General features: G+C 36.0%; 1 pseudogene; it reads left to right on the top strand.

Annotated features, from left to right (window-relative positions):
* The window catches only part of LOC149160293 (serine/threonine-protein phosphatase PP2A-2 catalytic subunit pseudogene), a 66,116-nt pseudogene extending 47,955 nt beyond the window's left edge, over positions 1–18,161 (top strand).
* The last annotated feature ends 833 nt before the right edge of the window (positions 18,162–18,994 follow it).

The raw sequence follows: 18,994 nt of genomic DNA, 5'->3' as shown, positions 1-18,994 counted from the left end.
GATTCCAACATTGTCTAATCATTGCAATACTCCTTTGTGCACTGTCCTCTCTCTCGGATTCTTTTTGAATTTCCTGCACACTTATGTTATCAAATACTTTGATACTATACATATTTTATAATTCAATACAATCCACACAAACTCAGAAATTTCACTTTTGTATTTATAAATAAATATTTACTCAATGAATTCCTTCTTAGCCCGATCTTCTATATCAGTGGCCTTTTGACAGTACTTCACTCTATCTTCCTGTAGGCTACAATCAATTTTCTCTATTACCTATCTGATGATGATTCTCACTCTCTCACTAACACTCTAACTCTCTAACTAACTAATTCTCTCTATGCCTTTTAGGTTTACATTTATACAAAAGGTTCTGTAACCCATTTCAGTTCAGATCTTTAATCTTTTGAACTAAATCTTGAATATCCTCTAAGTCTACTTTTGACTCAACTAATCCCTAAGGATCCTCTTTAGTTCCACAAACCATGAAACCAATTCCAAATCTAATATTTACAATTTGTTTTCAAATCTCTCAATCCCTATGGAATCTTAACTAGCCTAAATCTCTCATGTTCTCCAACATTCGAGAACATTTACAATATTCCTCATAATACCTAATTAATTACTATTCTTAATATCTCTCATAAAATTACTTAAAAACCTTAATAATTATATTAATTTAATACATGGGAAACCAACTTCCTTGAAACACAAGACCCCCTATGTCTACTAAAATACAATGATATTTCTGAGCCGGACACTCCTGCATCAGGGAGTTCATGAACCTTCACTTTGTTTTACAAGCATTGTTTTTAATCAAAAAAATGGTTGAGATATTATCATACAGATTCAATGTTTGCAACAAGAAAATTTGTGGAAGAACAAAGACTTCTCATTTGGTTTAATTTCACCTCATGACTGTTATTCACTTTATGGTTTAATAGCCTAATTGATTATAACTCTACAAGATGATATTTATTAATATATCAACATAAGACAAACACTCATGGTTTTCTTATTTACTCTTTTGCTGAGACATTTTATTAGTCATCTTGTTGGGGTTGCCTTTAAAATTTGGCCTTTTATTTTAGATTTCTTTCCTCATTTTTACATTTTTGGAGTTTGTTGATTACTTCTTTCACTTCCTTTCAAATTTCTTCTCCTTTTTGCTATTGGTTATGGTTTGATTTTGGTGATTCCGCCAAGATTTATGGAGAAGGATTTCTTCTCACCCAACATTGGTTGGCATACATGGGATTTTTCTACTCCGTCAACTTCAATGGGTTTCATTTTACCTTCAAGGGATATTTTTATGGAATTATAAAGCCCTTTTACCTTAAATCTTTTCCATGGAGGAACATGCATCTTTTCTAAGTAATATAGTTCATATTTTCAAGGAAAGAACTGAGATGAGTTTAAATTGATGGATCTCTCCCATCCCTCCACTTTATAAAAGCCTTTGAATGATATTCGGAGGGAAAGATATGGAGACAACATTATGGAAGTATTGTATCCATTAGCATGAATCTCTTTTACCATCCCACCCCTTTCACTCAGGCACATCATAAACTTGTATTAGGGGAATTTTGAGGTCTAAATGGGCCTCCTAAGAAAAATGTACAAACAAAATAAAATTTATAAGAACCAATGGGATTCAAGACGATGATGTTAACCATGGGGGATGATTAACCATTTTTGGAGTAAAAAAGTAAAAAGATAAAAAAATAATAAAATAATAAAACTATTTTCCAACTTGTATTTTCAACTTATCTTCCTAAGGTTTTACTCAAATTTCGAGCGGGAGTACTCCTTGGATGCAAAATTTAATTCCTCATCCAAGGAGTAACCACATTGCATACTTTTGATGGACTCTGTTACACGAAAAAATGATAAATACATGAAAAAGCGTGATTGCAATCACATTTTTCATGTATTTCTCATTTTTCGTGTAGTAGGTTCCATCAAAAACATGCAACATGGGTACTCCTTGGATGAGGAATCAAATTTTGCATCCAACAAGTGTTTTTGCTCGAAATTTGAGTAAACCCATAGGGAGATAAGTTGAAAGGGGAAGTATGGGATATACAAGAAAACCCTTCGGGGCTATGAATGTTCGTTGACAACGGGGCCATGTTTGTATGGAATTAAGAACAAATTCACCAGGGTATTGACCAAGCTCACTGGTAGTGAAGAAATGTCAGAGACTATTCATATCGATGGATATATGCTTATCTAAAACTCCATATCTATACCTTCTTCTATTTATCATAGGAGGTAATCCTAAATATTAGATATTTCCCAAAATTCAGATTTATGAATTTAGACTCAGTCAGTTTGAGTACTTACCTTTTTGAGCTTATATTGCTTGATCTATTAACGTGGGAACCATGCGAAATGTTTCACTATTTGACAAATTAATAAAATCTCTCACTTGTAACCTTTGGGTAAAGCGAATTTCGTTATCTTTTTAACCAGAGATAACAAACTCTTCCCTATGTCGCCATTGTTGTGGTGAAATAACAACACCCCCATTTTTAACTTATTATTTCATAATAATAATAATCACATTTTAATATATATTTTTTAGTTAAATGTCCGATAATTTGGTGAGATTTTTTATTTCTTCATATTTTTCTTCTGATTTCTTCATTGCATTTGGTTTTCCACTAGCTTTCCACCAGTTCTTGTTTCATCTCATTTGGATGCACGGTTTACAAATGATGCTTCTTTGAAGTTCGGTGATTTTGACTGCTGGGGCTAAAAAATGTACAAAATGTATATTATTTTAATTTTGTAAATATTGATTTATAGTTAATTTTTATTAATTAATTCATTTTTCACTAATAATCTTATGAAATCGCCACAACCAAATTGTAGAAAAATTAAAATTATGTGTTATCAGATTTAGAGCTTAATTTAAATTTCAATTCTTAAGCTCTTGAAATTCTGGTATTCAAGTGGTTGTAGTTGTGTTTGTTTCACTTAATATTCAACAATGGTAGTAGTTTTTTTATATGGTTGGGCTTTAATAATACAAAGTGGTTGTGGTTTATGGGGAGAGGGACCCTCTCCACATGGCCCTCCTCCTCTCCTCACTCCTCCGTCTTATCACTCCCATTTCAGAACTTAACTTTTCAGAGCCTCATTTAAATTCTCTTCCGAAACAAATCCACTGAAAGACTTCACTTCATTTAATAGACTCCTCATCACTTTGATACCCCTCATCCCATCGAAACTTCATAGCATTTAAAATTTCGGAACTCTATTTTATTTTACCCTCTGAAATCAAAACCTTTGATTACATTCCTTATGCCTCCCCATTTAAGATTTGATGATTTTCGTAACATTTATTTTTGAACCTCTGAAACCATTTCTCTGAAATCCATTGCTCCTTATGGCTCCCACTTAACACACATGTAAAGCCTTCCTCCTCATATAATTTCAGGATTCCCAAGGAGTTCCCAAAAGCCACTATGGTATGATTTTTATATTATATTTTTAAAATAATGTTTTTTAATCTTATTTTATTTAACTAATTTAAAGTCCTTAAATGCATTTTAATTCAATTAATTTTCAATTAATTAATTTGATTTGATTTTATTAACTTAATTTGTATATAATGAATTAGTTTAGTAAATGTACTTAATAATTTTAATTATATAATCAATTAATAATTAATAATAATCTAGGATTAGATTTTTTTAATTAAAAAGCCTAATTTTAGCATAGACATGCATTTTTCCAAAATTGTAACAGTTTTGACACTTCAACTTTGGAAGCTCATAAGTTGAGTTTTACTTTGCCAAATGAGGCCCATGATGGCTCGTTGGAAAGATAAAATCATGGAAAATATTTATGAAGTGGTTTCATGACTATATTTTATCATTACTTGAGCTTAAAAATTATCATAAAATTAAGCTCTGAATTTGCAATCAAAACTAATTTTATGAGCTGTTTTTTGAATTTTCATTTGCCCAAAGCTTCTGTTGATTGCAGATCCATTCAATTATCTCCTCTTTGAACAACAAGATATTTATAAGGATCAAAGGGGAGATATGTTTTTTTTAATATATTTATTTAATTAAATTTTTATTGGAGAAGTTTGTTTTCCCAGATTTGTAATTATGATTTTGATTTGCAATTTAATTTATTTTTGATTAGTTTTAGGCAAGAGAGCAGTTGAGGAGATGAAGCAATGAAGATATTGAAAAACGAGAAGGGACCAATAAAGAAGAAGATGCAGGATTGAAAACAACAACTTCAACAGTTCTCCATTTTTAGTTTTCATTTTTGTAATTTAATAACAATCTAGAGAAGTAGAGATGGGGGTTCAAGATCTGAAACTTGGGGAGGAAATTATTTGCAAAGAGAGGAATTTTTGTACTAATGTAGGAAGATTTTCTTTTTCGTAGAGAATTAGTTAGTTTGGACCAGATTTATGGATATTAAAAGAGATGTGTTTCAGCTCTGAAAATTTCATGGTATCATAATTTTTTTCTGAGAATTTTATGTACTCAAAGGTTTTGATCAGATTTTTAATTCTTATACACTATTGTCAAAACTAGAGGCTTATTGATTTCATTCATTTAATAAAAGTTTATGAAATTCTTGATCGAGATAAGTATATGTTTTTGAAGTTTTGTACTATTGTAAATTCATTTAATACATGCTTTATTAAATCATTTGAAAGTTGTATTTTAATAATGGATCTAATTTCTATCAAGTTAAATGACGAATTCAAATAGATAAACACAACATACTTGTTAACTATTTAGCAAATTCATGTAAAGTTTATCTTGATTTTAATAATGATTGTTTTATGGGAATTATTTCCTTAATGCAATCATATATATTTTTAGTTCAAATTCATTTTATTTGAATTTAGATGTATGTGCACTAGAGATTTGATGACTATTCATCATATATCTGAATACATATACTTGCTTGAACTAATAATAAGTCTTGGAACTATTTCCTTGGATTATTGACTTCTTTTTATTCCAAATTTAAAGCTGGTCCAAATCTCTTTTTACCTTGCTCTTGGTTGAAAGGAGGACTAATCCCTTTTTTTAATCGAGATAGATTTAGGATTTATTTTCTGTTATTTGCATATTAGAGTAGATATGAATTTATTTTTAATTATTGCATTTTAGAAGTCCTCTTACACATGGGAAAACTTTAGAGTGGCTTCACTGAGCCATTAATTCAGATTAAGGATCACTTTCTTGCAAGAGCTCTGCAAGAGGGAAGATCTGATGTCTCTTTTCTATTGGCAAGTAATATACATACTTTAAGCTAGCAGAGGGGGGGAGTATAACTAGACCTAATCGAACAAGTTAGAACCACTACAAAAAATGAATAAGAGCTTAATTGGGGCTCTGACTGGGTGGTATCCCTTACATGTTGATGAGGTCATTTTTTCCCACCAACAAGTTCCAGGGATCTACTCTACCTACAACAAATTGATTTTGGATCTTCTATACACCTCAGCCTCTGCACAAGACTGGTATCTCTTAATGGAAACTAGCATGGATGTCATAGAAACAACCACTTCACCCAGAGTTAAAGTATTTCTCCAAGCTTCATGCATGTTATGATTCTCACAATTTTAGAAAACAATGTAGTACAATATCAACTATTTAGCACAATTATTTCAAACAACAATAATTTCATCCTTTGAAGGAAAACATTAAGCTCTAGCAAGGACTACAACATCAAGTGACCATTAGAGGTTGACATATCCAACTTAAAATACTTTGGTTTTACATAGTTGACAATGGAGAGACAAGTCAAAATAACACAATTTGTGTTGAGAATGAAGTTAAATTCTTTTGGAGGTGCCTTTTGAAGCTAGGAATTCAAATTGAGTTTCCCTACTCTAGAAAATAAAGCTTAAACAATATGGAAATACACTTATACTTGAGAAAAGAACATGAAAATACAAAATGATTGATTGGAGCCAAATTTCCCATCTACAAATTCATTTTCAAAACCATAATTCCTACTATTTACCTTCTCCAAACCACTTAAAAAGGCTACTTTAGATATACATAATTAAATTCCTTGTACAAATACATGAATTAAACAACACAACGTGAAAAATCAAAACACCATCTATCTATCAATAAACAATTTGGAAATCAAAGTAGCATTGATCAATATCAATTGAACATTCCAACAATTCTAGATCTTTGAATGAGAGTCATTTGTAAAGTGAATTTATATCAAATTTATACCGAGATAAAACACCATTCATGTTGGATTGCACATGGGTTCAGAGGATAAAGGACTTTTATTGTTGAAAATTGTTCAAGAGTCTCACTTTGTCCTCAAATATTAAGTCCTATATTAGTTTCTAGACGTGGATTATGGTTATTGGCTTTCATAAAGTTGGGGATGATACAAGATGAGTATCACTATGGTTTTTTTTATAAAGTTTGGGATGTTATTTCAAATAATCATAGAAACAGGGGTGGTTTCTAAGAAACAAGACCTTGCTAAGCAGGGAGTATATCTCACCTTTGCAAGTTTCCCGCTATACTAAGTGTTATCGGGAAATCTAGTGTCTATGCAGAGCTGCTAGTCCCACTAAGGCTGGTAGCTACCTTAGAAACAAACAAACTAAAACCAATTTCGTTTTCATTTATGAGAAGTAGATAAGAGGGGAAAGAAAGAGACCAACCTCTGTCTTGCGCTTGGTTCCTTACTTGATTCCTCTCCCTTCTGATAGACCTTTGCCGCTTGCTTCCTTGTTTACCTAGCTTCAAAGAGTACTTGTAGAATCAAAGCAGCATAACACTATCCAAGAACAGAGATCTACTATCATAAACAATATAGGACTAGATATATATTGACCACACAAATGCATATATCATCAATCATACAAGAATGTGGAGGAAAACTTGAATAGCTTTATTAATAATCAAGAACAGCAAAGAGGATTACAACCAATTGTTCTGACCCAGCATCATCCTCTCAGCAAGAAAGCCCTTCTTCACCTCATGAAAAGCTTAGATCACCCAACACTATGATGTTACACCAAGAAACTAGCAGCACTTCCTCACAAGATACAAAATTCCAGCCTTTGGATCTCTGGGATGAGGGATCCATGTATAGATGTTTGCAAGGGGGGTGAGTCATCTTTTGAGATTTGATTACTATCCTCTCTCTGATAGTTCTTGATTCCACTTGGAGATTGATGATCTCTTACTCATCCTTGGGCGAATGCAGAGAGGCAAGTGTCATAAGAGAAGTTTCTGGAAGATTCCATGATCCTCCACCTTGCAGATTGACCCTGCCATTTGTCCACTCTCACCCATCGCACCCCATAGAAGGTCTTTTCAGTATGCATCGCACCTCCCGTGTGTATTTAGGTGGGATGCAGTGCACTTTGACCATGGAGTAGGTGAGATGGTCTAGTTTTGACCAACTCTGAGTAGTTTTTCATGGAGAACTTCTGGGAGAAGATGTAATCAGTTGACCTTGTTCTTTTAGAGGTTGGAACGACACTTTTAGGGACTTAAGAGCCTTTAGTTTATGGACATTTATGATTTGGGTTGCAGTGCCCAAAAATGTCTATAACAGTTGCCCTCTAAAGCATGAGGTCGTTAATCTGTTGATGTCGGGTGAAATGCTTTATCATGAGGATCTGAAGTTTTTTCAAGCTGGAAGGCGACCTGTAATAAGATACAATACAATACATTATCTTCATAATATTTTCATGATCTAGCTGAGGCGGGCATTCCCATGCTCAGCTTTATAAATTCATTTTCATGTACATAAGACAAGCAATCATCTGAGTGTAGACTGATGATTCTGGTAGAGCCATCATCCCTTGGATTGGATGATTATCTATGCAGTAATGATGTACATTTGATGTCTTTATTTTCCTGAATATATATCACAGCCCAGATGGATGAAACTAGATCCGGGGTCTTCAATCTCATTCGATCTTCACTCAAAGTACAAGTCGATCCATGTGAGAGATGTTCTGGAGTTGAACATGGAAAGACATCGCTTGATTACCATCCAATGATGTAATCTATTAACAGGCACGAGAGGAATCACCGATAATGATGATGACCCTCAAGGTATTGCAGTACAATTCACATGGTGTGAATAAGGGACTTGGCGTCAAACACCACGCAAAATCTTTCGGTCGAAGGCCATTGATGTAAACCTGTCGCCGGAAGTGAGAAACTTGCCATTGAGGCATGCAAGCTTCAAAGTACTGAAAGGGTTGTTCCTAGATTGACTTCTCGGATAATGAGCTGATGTTGACAAGAAGCGATCCGTCATAGGAGGGCCTTAGTGAATCCCACATCAATGACATGGAACGGAGCAAATGATTTTAATGGAGGTGAAAACGATTTGATGACATAAGGTTCAGGGTGGCGGTCATGAAAGAATGGAGCGTAAATGTAGTGGATGAGACACAAGTGAATTCTCTGAGCGACTTCTCTTGAACATATCGGTGACACTGACATGATGGATTGGTAGCGTTAACCCCAAATATGGATGGCATGATGGACCCATGGTGATATGACCAGTGAACGGAACAACCCAACCCGACTCGGATGCGGAGTGAAAGTGTCATGTTCAAGAGCGACTTGCTACCAATAAAGTTTCTTCAAGTTTTCTTCCCAATTTTTCCCCAGTCATTGCTGACCAGTACATCTTTATTTTTTTCAAGCTTGAGGAGGATAACATATGCTTGTTCTATAATTTTCCCTTCGGGAAAACTCATCGCTATGTTTTAACGAGCCTAGCGATAGTGAAACTTGTTCTTGTCTGTATGGACAAGTTTGTTGCTATTCAGTTTTAAGGAGTTTAACGACAAGGATAACTCAGTCCTTTTCAATTTTAGAGAGTCTGAAAAAGGGACGTAAAAAAAAATCCAATAATCCTTTTTCGTCATATAATCCCTTGAGTTCAAAAAAGTATAAAACAATACAAAAGGGATGAATTTTCGGTACTTTTAACGAGCCAAACAAAACAAGCGCTCGATCTTTTTCTGTAATAATCCCTCAAGTCCAAAAAGATTAAAATCTAAAGGAGGAATAGCACTTCCAGTCACTTTAACGAGCTGGAGAGGCCAATTGCTCGGTAATATTTTCATATTTTATGAGTCAGTTGAAAAGAGCTTAAAGGAGACTCGTTTTTGAGGAATGAGTGATAAAGTTGAGTAGCAACTAATTCCAGGTAAGGTTTGGAATTTTCCAATCACGACAGTGTCAGAAGGATGGCTAACAGGATCACTCTTCATAACTGTTCCTCAAAAAGGGTAAACAATCAAATGGAGGTGAATGATTGGCCAATACAGAGTGGAGGTGATGATGAGAACACGACCAAGGCTTCAAAGGCTGATGATAATACATTCACGATGGTTATTTACCGGAAATTGGTTCATTTTTTAATGAGCTTAAACTCTTTGGGAAAATTTTCTCATTGCTTATGTTTATTTTTTAACGAGATTGAATTCCACGTTAAAACTGCTCGATCTAGTTGTATAATAAGGATGTCTCATATAATTAGCATTTTTTCAAAGCTTTGCCCCACATCCTTTCTTTATGCAAGTTAGGAAACGACCAATCCTACGAGTTTAAAGGGTTAGAGGACCTACAAATTTAAAAAAATAAATAGTCACTCTTCGCTTGCATGCCAAAAGGTTTGCATGCCCCTAGGTATAGCGAAGTAGAGTTTGCAGGTTACCCCTCAATTTGTAGACAAAACATTCGTTTTATCGGGAAAGGCCTACCCTTTAACAGAGGTATCTTATTTCAGTCTAACCCCATTTTCCTAAACAGACGGGTGTGTCAACCAGTCATATATCCTTCGTGGAAACCTACCCTATACCCAAGGTTTTCCTGTCGAAATAGGCCAGGGTGCATGCCCCCTGGGTTTCAGTCATATCCTCCGAATCACTTGCGCTCATTAGGAGGACGAACTGGGGATTTATGAGACATTCCTTGCGTGAAAAGACCATTCAGGGATGGTATATGACTATTTTCTATGTGTGAACCGGGGAATGAAAGCTGGTCTACGGGCTTGACCACTCTTCCTTCATGCGGAAAAACATTACTCTAAAGAGTGAGGAGACAATGGCTCCCATGCAATAAATATAGTCGCGTCCAAGGAGTAGATTATAATCTAGGGGTCCTTGGACTACCATTACGTTCATGTGAACGGTTTTCTTTCTCAATGTTATTGGCACATTGGGAAGGATCCCTAACGGTCGACTGGTTCCTTTGTCAAAACCTGTTAGATTTCTCATTTCAGGCAAAAGCGATGGCGAACCAAGCAGTTGAGGAAAGGAATTTCACAGAAGCCCCTTCATCTATGATGGTACCAGCCATGACCATTCTATATATTTGAGTAATGATTCGAAATGGCACACTAGTCGGTAAGCGGGGTCTGCCTAGTAGATTCCAATCGAAGGAAACAACTAGGTTGCTTGGAGGTGGGATTGAATAGATGGTCGGATATGACTCTAACGAACTTCCTTCCTGCGGTAAAGGAACGGGTAGACTGCCCCCATGTTCATTGGAGTCTGTGCTTACAAAGAGAATTTGGACGGTGTCGTTTCTGTTCTCTCCAGTGACTGTATCATCTGAAGATGGATCCTCTGAATGCAAGACCGGGTCAACTACCACCTCGACCTTTTGACTTTCATCTGGTGTGGATTCAGATGGTTTATCTTCAATGATAGACGCTTTGGCCGACCACAATGGCGTGTCAGCCAAATTTTCAACTAGTGACGGACTCGGCAAGAGTTTCTTATATCCAGGAGGAAGCTGTAATGGTGAAACAGGACGGTCGTCCAAAACTATTTTAGCCTCAACTAATAAGGGACAACGGTGGACAACGTGATCACCTTCACACAGTTTACAAGGAAATTTACATTTTCCTTTTCGTCCAGGGGCTTCACTTTCACTAGTTGACGGTGTATTTTCAACATGATCATCAGAGGTTGATAACACCGGATTGTGCAAACGAGGAGACCAATCCCTTAAGATTTGAGGGATGTAAGGACAATCTTGATGATAGTGGTCTCCTTTGCAAATGACACATGACGATTTAGGCCTGGATGGTGCAGTGTGTGGATTTTCACTAGACGATGCCTGGTCACCCCTTTCGCCTTTGGCTCCTTCTTCTTCTTCTCTTTCTTATTCTCAATTACTTGATTTTTGGCTTTACCAGCTTGATCAAGCGAAGAGGAAGGAGGAGAGGGAGAACTGGACGAAGTAGAAGGTTGGGGGGTAACTTTGGTATCGTTTAGTTGTTGACTTGATTGTTCAGGAATCACGGTGTTCTGAATGACAGAGGTTGAGAAGATCCATACGGGCAAGCCGATTGTCAATCCTAGAACCGACAATGTGGCCATATGGGGTGCACCAACATCTCCCCAAGAGGAGAAAGGACTAGGATTTCCCCCAAGGGGAACTCCTTGGTTGGTGGACTCCATTTTTTTCAACTTAAGACCAACGTAGGAAAGGTGATATTTATTCCGATTAAAATAAATTTTAGACGCTTTGACACAACTTGTTTTTTCAATTTTCAAGAGTCGAGAAAAAACAAAATATGACTCTAGTCGCCTTCGATTTTTAATGAGCTTGAAGTGAAAAGTGCTCAGATGGACCTTTTCCTTTAAGGAGTCTGAAAAGGAACGAAAGAGACTGCTCTCGAAATCTAGACAGAGAGATTACCAAACCAATCGCAAAACAACAGAATACTTTTTACGGTATGGTAGTCAATCTTCCTGAATGCTGTGTTCAATGCATTGCAATCGATAGGGCGGTAGACATGGATTCCTATGGATAAAGGATAAAGCCTATTGTGGTCTCCCAATATATACTAAACGGTACATGGGATCACATGTCCGTACTAGCACTTATTGTCTCAAAGTGGAGGAATCACCCAACCAGCAATGAAAACAATAGTTACCAGGCTTTACGACGCCAGAATACTTATCTAGCCTAGACTTCTAAATGTTGTGCATTAGGTTCCAAAGCGTTTTTAGGTTCATTAAATTTATTTTACAGTTGATCTTGCTTAAGAAATTTGCCTTTCAGGTTCACCGTATGATGTAGATATACATTTCCTAAAATGCAATCTAAGATGATAAACAATCATTTAATCTTCTTTTTGCAATGAAAATCCTAGCTACTAAGGAAAGAGAGATGATATTCTTTTAACATAGAGCAGAGAGCACACACTATATGCACTGTCCTAAATCAAACCAACAAACAGTCTAAATGCAAATGAACATGCATGTATTTGTTTTCAGCCTTCTTAATGTATGAATGATAAAAATAAAGCTAAGCGCAAATCTAAATTATTTTTCAAAGCGACATTACTAACAAGTTTCTTTTCAAGACAAAATGAAGACAATGACGACGCTTTGCGATTTGGAATTGAAAACTTGCTTTCGAAACTTGAAAAACTACTAATTCAAATCAAATACAAGAGTAACAGTGTAATCAACTATCAAGAACAATCAGATTCTCTTCTATGACTGAAAACGACACTTGCGACACTTTCAAATCAAGAAACGACAGTTCAATTACGCTACTTCTTTGTAAAATAGAACTGAAAATGGCTCAAAATACATAAAAACATTTACAGATCTTTGCACAATGGAGGCGGAATAATGGTAAGGAAGGGTGTTTCAACAGAGGTGTACTGACTACAGACAGCAAAACTCCTGAATAGAGCTGAAAAGAGTGAACACAAAAACCAAAATCTAAGAGCAAAAGAGGTCTTGTCTGATCAGCGCATCTGTAACATAGGGAAAATGAGATGCAGTGCACCTACTACACTTGGGAAGTGTGATGCATCCAGATTCCAAAGAAGAGACAGTGCGATGGTCCAGGGACGAGACTTCAACTGGGTTCCGGGTCACAGTTTGCAGCTTAGTTCAGGGATTTAGGCTGAGCAAGTGGTAATCAGTAAATAAATCACAGGGGTAGATCTAAGGAGGTTACTAGAGTCACCACAAGGGCAATTAGAGAGCTTGTAAATCGATTGTTCAATTCATGAACAAAACCCGGAGATAGACTGAAGCGGCATTGATCTACTTTGCACTTACATAGCAAATGTAGTTCGAAGGCTAGATGGCTTGACTTCAAGCTCCGTCTGTAAGTTTATAAAAGCAAACAAATATAGACAAACAAACAATATATTCGTTCCCCAGTGGAGTCGCCATTTTGTTATCGGGAAATCTAGTGTCTATGCGGAGCTGCTAGTCCCACTAAGGCTGGTAGCTACCTTAGAAACAAACAAACTAAAACCACTTTTGTTTTCCTTTATGAGAAGTAGATAAGAGGGGAAAGAAAGAGACCAACCTCTATCTTGCTCTTGGTTCCTTACTTGATTCCTCTCCCTTCTGATAGACCTTTGCCGCTTGCTTCCTCGTTTACCCAGCTTCAAAGAGTACCTATAGAATCAAAGCAGCATAACACTATCCAAGAACATAGATCTACTATCATAAACAATATAGGACCAGATATATATTGACCACACAAATGCATATATCATCAATCATACAAGAATGTGGAGGAAAACTTGAATAGCTTTATTAATAATCAAGAATATCAAAGAGGATTACAACCAATCGTTCTGACCTAGCATCATCCTCTCAGCAAGAAATCCCTTCTTCACCTCATGAAAAGCTTAGATCACCCAACACTATGATGTTACACCAAGAAACTAGTAGCACTTCCTCACAAGATACAAAATTCCAGCCTTTGGATCTCTGGGATGAGGGATCCATATGTAGATGTTTGCAAGGGGGGTGAGTCATCTTTTGAGATTTGATTAGTATCCTCTCTCTGATAGTTCTTGATTCCACTTGGAGATTGATGATCTCTTACTCATCCCTGGGCGAATGCAGAGAGGCAAGTGTCACAGGAGAAGTTTCCAAGGATAATTTTAGGGGCGAATGTTCGCCCTTTGGCGAAATTAAGGGGTTTTAAATTTTTAGTGGGCGAATATTTTGTATCATAGTACATTTTTACAAATCACCTCAAATAGCCCACCTTATTTTAAGGGAGAGGGTAGAAAAGGTAAATTTAGCCCTTGAAATTAGGACTTACAACCTTCCATTCGCCCATTTTCAAGAATAGGTTTTATTTAAGTGAATCCTATGGGCCAAATACCATATTTATAAAAGAGGTATGGTAAATTAATAAAAATATAAATAAATGAGAGGTATGGTAAATAAATAAAACATTTTTTATATTTACTCCATAAGTCACCTTATATACATGTAAGGGTGTAAACAAATAAAAATATAAGTAAAGTGGAGGTATGGTAAATAAATAAAACGTTTTTTATACTTACTCAAAAGGTATGGTAAATAAATAAAAATATAAATAAACTAGACGTATCGTAAATAAATGAAACATGTTTTTATATTTAGTCCATAACCCTCGTTCTATTTATGAAGGCTCAAGAAAGAGGTTTTATTTAAGTGAATCCTATGGGCCAAATACCATATTTGTAAAAGAGGCATGGTAAATTAATAAAAATATAAATAAACGAGAGGTATGGTAAACAAATAAAACATTCTTTTATATTTACTCCATAAGTCACCTTATATTTATGAACACTCAAAAAATGGGTTATATTTAGGTGAAACCTATGGCCAAAATACTATGGGACAAATACCATGGACTAGATTGTTATTAATACCATGCAAAAAACCATTATTAACCCTAATATTAGAATTAATAAAAATAAAAATGGCACATGATATTGACCCATGGTATTCACCAAAATGGCACATGGTATTGACCCATGGTATTCACCTGGAATGTAGCCTATTTAAATGGGGGAATTAAACCAGCATGTAGCCTATGGTAAGATTCACTAGGACTTTACAAAGTTTTATTATTTAGTGAAAGACTCGCCAAGATCTTACAAGATTTTATAATTGAGTAAAATATTCGCCATGCCTGGTGAGAGATTCGCCAAAAAATTATATATACATATTATATTATTGATAAAATCGCCTTCCATTTTTCCTATATACCATGGAGATTCGCCCATTTATTATATTTATAAATTTAGGGGGGTTCTTAAAATTTTCCCTAGAAGTTTCTGGAAGATTCCATGATCCTCCACCTTGCAGATTGACCCTGCCATTTGTCCACTCTCGCCCATCGCACCCCATAGAAGGGCTTTTCAGTATGCATCGCACCTCCCGTGTGTATTTAGGTGGGATGCATCGCACTTTGACCATGGAGTAGGTGAGATGGTCTAGTTTTGACCAATTCCGAGTAGTTTTTCATGGAGAACTTCTGGGAGAAGATGTAATCAGTTGACCTTGTTCTTTTAGAGGTTGGAACAACACTTTTAGGGACTTAAGAGCCGTTGGTTTATGGACATTTATGATTGGGGTTGCAGTGCCCAAAAATGTCTATAACACTAAGTGTATACTTTGATTTCTTATAGACAAATGCATGGAGGAGATCATCCTTACTTCTTGTTTGAACGACTTGCGAGAATTGTAGATTTGTGATTTCATATGGTTATACCTATGGAGGCTTATTTCCAACATATGAGATTTATATGAGAGAAAGAAAATGGATGACTGGTGAGAGGGTTTGTGAAAGAAGATTTTGATTTACAGGTAGAGGAGAAGGGTATGCAACCAAGATCAGTGCATCTCCTCGGTAGGTTTAAATAAGCTAGATTTGTCTTAGGTATCCACTAGATGCTGTTGAGAACCACTAAATTTGAGCTGCTAAAAAAAACCATGTTCTCAATACCAAACAATTTCATGTCTAAGAGGATGCATTGAAACTCAAAGGGTGTACACAGAAAGTGATTTGAGCCATCAACTACTAGAAGATATGAAATTACCTGGTGGTCTCAATTTTTCATTGCAGGGTCAATTTGGTTTTCTACTAATCTTAGCATGGTTGGATTTGATTGGATCCCTAAATTACAAAATAAAAGATACCTTTATATGGGGATGTAGATAAACAAATAGAAAACTATTAGAATAAAAGCCATTGTCAGAACAAGAGTTAAAGGGCCCATGCGATCAAGCAAGGGATGTTTTAATGGAAGAATGGAATGTCCAACCAGTGAATGTCATGTTATCATTTATGGAGACATCCATGGCTAGTTCCATGATCTGATAGAGATCTTTTGCATCGGTGGAAAGGCACCTGACACCAACTATCTCTTCGTGGTCAACTATGTCGATCGTGGATACTACTATGTTGAGATCATGTCGTTGTTGATTGCGTTAAAAGTGCACTACATGAATTTAATTACCATACTAAGAGGAAACCATGAAAGCATGAATATTACTCAAGTGTATGGATTTTATGATGAGTTCTTAAGAAATTATGGGAATGCAAATGTGTAGAAGTATTTTACACATCTGTTTGACTTCCTTCCCCTAATAGCGCTCATTGAAAGCCATATCTTCTGCTTAAAAGGTGTTCTATTACCCTCATTATACACACTTGATAATATAAGATCCTTGGATCACATTCAAGAAGTACCACATGAAGGGCCTATATGTGATCTACTGTGGTGAGACCTAGATGATAGAAGTGGGTGGAATATTTCACCTATAAGAGTTGGATATCATTTTGGTTAGGACATAAAAAACCAAATTCAATGAAAAAAATTGATCTGAATGGGAAAATTAGTTTTGTTTTGTTAAATTATTCTTTAGAATATGTAAAAATGCTTAAGTATTCATGAAGTTAAGTGAAAGTTTTAACATGAGTTTTTGAATGTTTTAATGTAAATTTCGTGTATAAATTAACATAAACAAATGACTAAACAACAACATATAATAGACATGAACATCACCAAAACAATATCACAACAACACATTATGAAGGAGTTCACCCTACTTGGGGTACGTGTCCTTGTTCCAACTTCCAATCGCTTTGCCCTTTCTATTATGCTCAAAAGTGTGAATACATCAATTTACAATGCTCAAACAGCTCTGAACCCTATTCCAATGGCTCTAGAATGCCCAAAAATGCATGTCCAACCTCTTTCTGCTCATGAATTAGTCAAAAACTGAAGAAGTTATGGCTTCCCCTATCTTGGCACCATTCGCTCTACAAATTCCCCCAAATTCCACACTGGGCCTAAAATTTCGCCCAAAAAGCTGCTAATGGAGCACCAATTTTGCCAAATGTTGGGCGAAATTGTCAGAGCATTAATTTATCCACCAAGGCCTTAACTCCGAAAATTCAGGCCACATGAGGGGGGGGGCTGTGGGGGGGTGCAAGTGCCCGGGGGCCAGGGCTAACCACCTGCTCTCATCGACTGGACCCCCACTCCGCTCCACCCATGGTTGCATCGGTTCCATGTGCCCAGGGCTAGCCCATTTTCTAAACATTATGCAAATTAATCTTTAAATATATGTTGAACACAACATAAATTAATAAATAAATGTATGGTGTGTTGGAAGGAGCCTTTGCACTTGTTTTAGGAGGTCGTGGGTTCGACCCCTGCTGCTGCTGCTCGGACCTTAACAAATTTTGGTGGCTCTTGGGCTGTCATGTGGCATCCCCTGGCCGTGCCATGTGGAAGCCTATGATTGGCCACCTACCAACCAATCAAAACATGCCACCTAGGCTCCTACCACATGTCAACACACAATTCGCCAGAGCTCAAATCATATGCATAGTCACCTTGCCACATAGGCATGCCCATTCAGTGCCATGTTAGCAGTATGGACTACTGACTGGGCTGCGTGCACATATATTTTTTTTAATTGATATGTAAGGAAAATGAATAGAACACATTTTTGGGAGCATACATAGTCTGTTTCGAACGAAATGAGTTATGCTAGATTCAGTATGACAAGTGCTACGCGGTCGTTCATGTTCCGTACTAATCCTACAACTTTAAATTTAGAGAAAATTTTTTAGCACCTGATAAAAAATGGCCTAAATTTGGTTGCAAGAACACACCAGCTCATTATGGAGCATTTCAAATGGTGTCAGGGTAACAATTTTGTTACAATTTTCTGCACACCAAATTATTGCTATAGGTGTGGCAATATTGCAACTATAATGGAGATTAGTGAGACTATGGAGAAAAAATTCATTCAATTTGAGTGATCACCCAGGAAAATTGAACCTGATATGACATGCAAGACATTTGATTATTTTTTGTAATTTTTCTTTACAAGAGTGTAGGGATTTCATATATTCTATAATGTTTTAAATGCATAAAACATATAGTGAAAATTCTAGAGCATTCTTTTGTCAAAGTTGATTGTTGCTTTCCACAGAGTATTAAAAAAGGGAAAATATTTATACCTTTTTCTATGCACTTAAAGAGAAATCAAAGAAAGAATAAAGAAAAAAAATTCCTTACTTTTGTGTAAGGCAAGTTTGTTATCGAGAGTTTAGAATGGAAACTTCTTGGTGGAAAAAGAAAAATGTCTACTTTCCCTTCTATTCTGATAGGGATAGAACCTGTTTTAGTCCCAACATTATGGGTTTGGGATAAAGTAAAGTGCAGGGAAGAGAAAAACTGCAAATAGATAAAAGTTCTATTTGTAAATTTGACCATAAATATTATGTTTCACTAGCTTGGATACAGTAACTGAAGTGATAGATAAAACTTCCTCTTTAGCACCCGTGGACCAATTATTCTTAACTTGAGATGTTAGTGCTAATCCTATGCTTTATGGTTTGGGAAAGAGACATGATTGCACAATGTCATTGAAGGAGATCATAGTTGATTAACCTTCTCAAAAAGTCATGTTTCTCTCTATTCATCCATTTTTTTTTATCTATTTTCGTAGTTCCCATCTCTTTACTCTAGTTCTAATCCTTCTCTCTTGTTTCTCTTTTAACCCTAGGACTAGAAGGGGTACTACTAGCAATGAGACTCCACTAAGGGCCAAGATTCACATATTCCTGTCTGGCTACTCTACCTTCTCCAATTGGAAAGGTATATGATTCACTTGTTGTGGATGTTTGGCCTATACAAGCACTTAGAT

The sequence above is a fragment of the Pinus tabuliformis genome, chromosome 5_2, assembly GCF_031772625.1.
Source record: "Pinus tabuliformis cultivar Carrire ecotype Pingquan chromosome 5_2, CPIR1, whole genome shotgun sequence".
Classification (NCBI taxonomy): domain Eukaryota; kingdom Viridiplantae; phylum Streptophyta; class Pinopsida; order Pinales; family Pinaceae; genus Pinus; species Pinus tabuliformis.
The sequence above is the reverse complement of the archived record's forward strand: the minus strand, read 5'-3'. Positions and strand labels throughout refer to the sequence as shown.